The sequence below is a fragment of the Onychomys torridus genome, chromosome 15 (genome assembly GCF_903995425.1).
Source record: "Onychomys torridus chromosome 15, mOncTor1.1, whole genome shotgun sequence".
Taxonomy (NCBI): Eukaryota; Metazoa; Chordata; class Mammalia; order Rodentia; family Cricetidae; genus Onychomys; species Onychomys torridus.
Genome location: NC_050457.1, coordinates 43,236,761 through 43,243,479, shown reverse-complemented (window position 1 = coordinate 43,243,479; position 6,719 = coordinate 43,236,761). Strand labels below are relative to the sequence as shown.

At 43.1% G+C, this 6,719-nt stretch overlaps 1 pseudogene; it reads right to left on the bottom strand.

Annotated features, from left to right (window-relative positions):
- Window positions 1-351: 351 nt before the first annotated feature.
- LOC118596172 lies at window positions 352-930 on the bottom strand (annotated as a pseudogene).
- Window positions 931-6,719: the final 5,789 nt, after the last annotated feature.

Sequence of the window (6,719 nt, the reverse complement as noted above, 5' to 3'; positions counted from 1 at the left end):
TGCACTAAAGCCCATAAAAATATGGAGAGAACCACCGCCACAGAGCTGTCCTCTAACCTTGACTGGTACCTTCAGAGGCCAAAAGTGGCCATCAGACCCCCTGAGACTTGGGTTTACAGATGGTTATAAGTTGCCATGTAGGTGTGATAACCAAACCCAGGTTCTCTGCAAGAGCAGCAAGTGCTCTTGACCATTGAGCATCTCTTCAGCCCCAATAATTTTTTTTCCTACACCCCCAGGCCCCCGCAGAGACAGGGTTTCTCCATAGCTTTGGAGCCTGTCTCTCCTTCCTGAGTGCTGCATCCTGAGTGCTGGGATTAAAGGGCATGCACCACCACCACTCAGTTGTCCCTAAGCTCTTATTGTGGGACTTGAAAATGGAAGGTAGTGCAGTTTTTTCTGGCCATCGACCAGGCAAGGGACCCAAGGCTACTTGGGTAAGTTCGGCAGGCAATTTTAAAGAACTCTTTGGCAGCATCAAGAGCAATGAGACAGTCCATGACCAAGGGCTAGCTCTCCTAGAGCTCCCAGCTGGCTGGGAAGATGGAAACATCTCTAGGGCTTTTCTCATGGTTTTAGAATCAGCCATGGTGCTGAGTTTGGCCACTGACAGCAGAATCTGCTTTCCTTTGAAAACCCAAGGCTTCTAGGATTCACCTCCATCTGTTTCTCACTTCCCTGTGAATCTGCCTCAGGCTATTAGAAATCATAGCTGAGTCTCTGCCACTGCTCTGAGTCTTTGGTCTGCTGATAATGAATGACTATCAGATTGTACAAAATCCTGACATCATCTGCCTCTGTGTGGGACACACCATGAGGCATGCTCCATAAATTCTTTTCATCATCCTTGTCTAGAGTTGCTCCAAATGAGGAATAGGGATTGTTACCACGGACCAGCAGCACCTTCTCTGGCCACGCGGGCTCCTCCAGGCACTGCTCAGGTTCCTCCAGGGACCACACAGACTCCTCCAGGCACCCTTCCCCGCCACAGCAGCAGGTGCTCCCGAGCCAGAGGTGGGGAGCCCCATGGGGAGCAAGGCGCGGGGGGAAGGAGGGGGGCCTGGGGTCCAGGAGCCGGCTTGCAAGGGCAACTGGGGCGCCAGGATTTCCTTGGCCAAAGCATCCCAGGCTGGGCCGAGTGCCTCAAGCCAGGGCCTGGAACGGGGCGGGGGAAGGGAACTCCAAGCCACTCATTTGATTTCATTTCCTCGCCTGGAACTGGAGTTGCAGCTTTGTGAACTGCTTCTGAGTGCTGGACTTGAACCCCAGTCCTTGGGAAGAACAGACAGTGCTCTTAAATCACTGAGACATCTCTCTCTCTCTCTCTCTCTCTCTCTCTCTCTCTCTCTCTCTCTCTCAAGCCTGAGATATTACGATTCTAAAAATGGATTGACCACAAGGTCTCCCTGGGTGGATGGGCTTGGAATTTGCAGGCAGCCTCCTCCTGCCTGTGAAGGTGCAGGAAGTACAGGTCTGCACCATCGCCCCCAGCTCAGCTCTGTAAATGAAGCTTTTAAGCACAAAATAACTGAAACATTGACCAGGAACGTTAGGCAGTTGTCAGTGCGTCTTTATTTTGAAAATGGAGGGGTTCAGAAAGGAGCATGCTTGCAGGGAGGGAGCAGTATCCCAAAGGCGCCTGTTATTTCTAAGGCTCCCTGGGGCCAAAGACAGAAGGGCAGCAGGCAGGTGGGAAGGAGAACACCTGGCAGCAACAAATCAGGTCCAGGAGGCCTGACAAACCTGGGACTCTTCTCCACCAGCTGGGGGCTGCAGGCCCACCCCACTGACCTGGGTGCTCCGGGTCAGAGGTCTGGGCTTCCTGCTGTGGTGGAGCACCCGGCTGGGGATCCAAGAGGCAGGGGGGCTGATGCAGGGCAAGCCTGCACGGTGGTGCTTCCGCCTGGTCCTCCTCTCCCACCAGAGCCTCTGGGTTCCGGCTTCCGGGACAGAAGGCAGGGGACCAGCTTCCAGGCTGGCACTGCACTCTGCCAGAATCCGAATTCCAGGGCGAGCCCGCCAAGCCCGCCACCTGCCTAGGAAGAGCTTCCAGGCAGGAAGCACAACCCTCACTAGGTGAGCACTCTCTCAAAGGCCTGAAGCATGGCATGCGCCAAGGCTGCAGCATACCCCAGGTCATAACCCCAGAGGGCTGGGGCACTGCAACCCTTCCCCCCCATCCATCCCAATCCTCTCTCACAGGCACAGACCAGACATTTAGCTCCATGGCACAAACAGCTCTCCCAGCAGGAGTAGCTACAGAATTTTAGAGCTGAGTCTCACAGGGTTACTCTCTGATAGTTTTTTAGTCTTACAAAGTTTAGGACAAAAGCGCAGGCTTGGTTATCAATTTAGGTCAAATGAGACAGAGCCGGCCCCAGCTAGCCTGCTATAATGTCTTCCTAAACTGTTTCTTGGTGATAATTTTTTCAATCTTACCGTAATTAGGACATCAGGCAGGCTGCTGTTAAATTCGTCTTAAACGATTTCTCCGTGATAATTTTTCAATCTGATAATATTTAGACCAAAAAGGCAGCCAGAGAGAGTAAACAATTTAGGTAAAAATAGTCGAGCCAGACGCAGCCAGGCAGGTTGCTGTTAATTTCGTCTTAAACGATTTCTCCGTGATAATTTTTTAATCTGATAATATTTAGACCGAAAAGGGAACCAGAGATAGTAAACAATTTAGGTAAAAATAATCGAGCCAGATGCAGCCAGGCAGGTTGCTGTTAATTTCGTCTTAAACGATTCCTCCGTGATAATTTATCAATCTGATAGAATTTAGAACGAAAATGCAGGCATAGATAGTCAGCAGTTTAGGTAAAATGAGGCAGAGCCGGCAGCAGCCAGGCAGGCTGCTGTTAATTTCGTTTTAAACGATTTCTCCGTGATAATTTTTCAATCTGAAAATATTTAGACCAAAAAGGGAACCAGAGATAGTAAACAATTTAGGTAAAAATAGTCGAGCCAGATGCAGCCAGGCAGGTTGCTGTTAATTTCGTCTTAAACGATTCCTCCGTGATAATTTTTCAATCTGATAGAATTTAGAACGAAAATGCAGGCATAGATAGTCAGCAGTTTAGGTAAAATGAGGCAGAGCCGGCAGCAGCCAGGCAGGCTGCTGTTAATTTCGTTTTAAACGATTTCTCCGTGATAATTTTTCAATCTGATAATATTTAGACCAAAAAGGGAACCAGAGATAGTAAACAATTTAGGTAAAAATAGTCGAGCCAGATGCAGCCAGGCAGGTCGCTGTTAATTTCGTCTTAAACGATTCCTCCGAGATAATTTTTCAATCTGATAGAATTTAGAACGAAAATGCAGGCATAGATAGTCAGCAGTTTAGGTAAAATGAGGCAGAGCCGGCAGCAGCCAGGCTGCTGCAGTTTCTTTGATGGCTTCTTGGCGATCGTTTTTAGGTCTTCCTAAGTTCACTTATAACAGAGCTTGCTCATCAGCTAGGGTAGAGAGCCTGCCCCAGCCAGTGAGCTGGCCCTCTTATAGTCCTGCCACCCAGGGGCGGAGCCCTGCTGTCACTAGCTACCAGGGCGGAGAAAAGGCCAAGGGTGGTGTCTAAGGCAGAGGGTAAACAGGGGAAAAACGGTTTTATTTGTGTCCTACTGAAAAGGTCGACCACACTTCTGAGAACCCACTGCAAATTCCGTGAAAGTGCCAAGCTCGAGATAGATTTCCTGTAAAAACTGCTCACTTAGGCCTACATCTCCACCCCTCCCCAACCTTGCCATTATGGGTAAAGTTTACTGGTGGTAAACTTTATTCTAGCTGCAACTTTGACAAATGGGTCACCTCAGGACTGGGGAGGTAGCTCAGAGGTTAAGAACACTGGCTGTTCTTCAAGAGGACCCAAATTCAATTCTCCATACCCACATGGCAGCTCACAAGTGTTTGCCAGTGCCAGCTCCCCTAGAACTGTCTGTAACTACAATTAGTTTGGGTGTTTACTGTGCTTCTCTTAATTCATGTTTCACCGTGAAGGATTTATTGAATTGTTACTCTCCTTACATGCTATATTTCGGTATTAAGGTAATTTAAGAACAAACAGTATTATTGAGGCTAATCTGCAGGTATAAAACTTAAAATTCTAAGTTTATAACAACAACTGACTTATAAACTATTAAGAATAAGTTTACTTTAATTATGTAACATTGATTAATTGGTCAACTTAACTGTTAAGGATCAATTGAACTTAAACTATAAGCTGCTAAAGATAATTATTAAGATACAAGTTAATCTTTATCATCTTAATAATGATCAAATTCTCTAACATATGAAAATCATATTTATATACATGCTAAGTATGTCAAATAGAACCAATTCCTTACTTAGCCCCCTGGCATTTTAAAAATGTTTTAAGCTTTCCACTTTAAACCATGCCAGGATTTAGTCCAATTACACTTAGAGATCATTTAGATATTATCCCCATTTACCAGTCTAAAGATAATTCACCTTGCTATCCAATTGCAAATAAAACGCAGCTCACCAAACAGATTTCAAAATGATGTTTTACTGTTCCTTTGATTAAAAGAAATTCACTTTACAATGGCTGTTCTCAATCATCAATCACCTAGGTCTCCTGACAAATTAAATATATAGATGCTTTTGGATGTAAAATCTTCATAAGGATATAAAGGTTCAGATATAGAGAATATTGAGGAAGGTTAAAAAAAACTTATAATAAATGAACTTCTAGTTATTGGGATAGATAAATGTAACATATAAACATCTGGATATGTTATAAATAGTACATGAATCTCAGTATGTAAGCTCAGTATGTTAGATCTATGCATAAAGTTTTTATTGAGGTCTGAGATATATACACAAGGGCTTTAAGAATGGACTTATGTATGCCTTAATACAAGAATCTATGGACCTCCCCAGAAGGGACATTGGGGCTAATAATAGGCCATAGCTCTTATGCTGTACAAAATATTAAGGTCCTCCCTAGAGAGATTGATACTAAGGGATTAAAATTATTGTACAACCCTCTTCAAAAACAATTCAGAGCCATACAGGGCAATGCCTAAGACGCTGCCAGTTAGGATTCTAATGACATGGCTTTCTGGGTTCAGAAATTAAATATTCCAGACCAACTGAATGCTTATAATACAGGGAAAGGAAATAATTAAAAGTGCTAGACGAGAACACAAACATTTCTTACATTTCAGGAGAAGGGTGGCCAAATACCTAAGACAATTATCACTCCTTCATCTCTTAGAGGCCTAGGTCAAGCTAATATTATAACCTCAGGAATATTAGAATGTTCAGGTGAAAAAATTATGGCATATTCTGCCCATAGGTCATCCTCCACACCTAACACACTATGGAGAAGAGACATGCTGTAACAATTGGATATTCCATTAATCTCTACTATGGAATAATGTCAGCTCAAATGCTATAGAAGGGTTTTAAGCTTAAAAGAACTTGGGTAAACAAATCCAGGGCATAATTGAGCCTGTTATCCCAAAAATTATAAATAACAGACATGACCCCATTGCTTGTAGATCTGATGCCTCTATCTGGGTTAAGCAATGATCTGTAAGTGCTAATATATATATATATATATATATATATATATATATATATATATATATATGTATATATAATTGCTACCTGCCTGGTTAAAAAGAAAACTGAAATATTGGGCATATAAAGCCCCACACCAGCCCTTAAATCACCCCAATATTTTTATTTAGGAAAATGAGGCTTATAGACTATTACAAGACCTCAACAAATGAAATAAAGTTTATTGAAGCCTAGGGGACTCTCAAAGCCTGCCTTGCCATCTCCACTGGCCATCTCTCACTATACATATACATTGCAATACATTTATTGCACAGATGATATTATATTTACATCAAACTATAGAACTTATAAGTCTATGGATTGACAGATAGGTCTACAGGATATACTTAGACTTTGTTATGCCTGACTAATAGTTACAAATTCTCTCCCTATGAAAGCTTACCAACAAGGCCTACATCCTTATGATTTATGGCCACGTTACAAAGGTAATACAATAGTTTTTCACTGCCTCTCAATTTTAAGAATGCCTAGAGCCCATCTTAAGACAGAGGCCTCAGCCTCACATAGACTCCAAGAGCTCCCAAGGATTGGTGTTTGTCTTTTCAATTCTCCTACTAAAGGCACTCCTTATTACCCCAGACCAAGCCACAAACTTGCATCTAAGCCTCTAGGACCGTCTCACGGATATTTTCAAAGGTCCTGATGTTTTCATAATGTCAAATAGAGGACATGCTTACATGTTTCACAGGGCACTGACCCACCTTCATGAATCCTGGATCGCCTGGCCATGCCATGGACTAGGCCATAGCAGCACAGAGGTGCTCTATAGCTGCCAGTTTAATTACAGGCTGTGAATTACTCGGAGATTCTGAATACTGAGCTTTAACTTTATGGACAAAGTCATACAATTCCAGGGGATGAACTCTGTTCATCAATGATATCAAACTTGTAGGAATAAGATTATAAATAATAATTCCATTCCAGATGTATTTTGTTAATTCTGATCCAAAAATAAACAAGATCTAATATGTATATATAAAACATTTCAGATTTCATTCTCAGACTATCCTGCTGTTTTGTTGAGGACCCAAGGATTCATAATTTTGCTCTGACAAAATTTACCACTGCTATATTGCTAATATGCCTAAAGTTTTATCTTTTAAGAAGGTACTTAT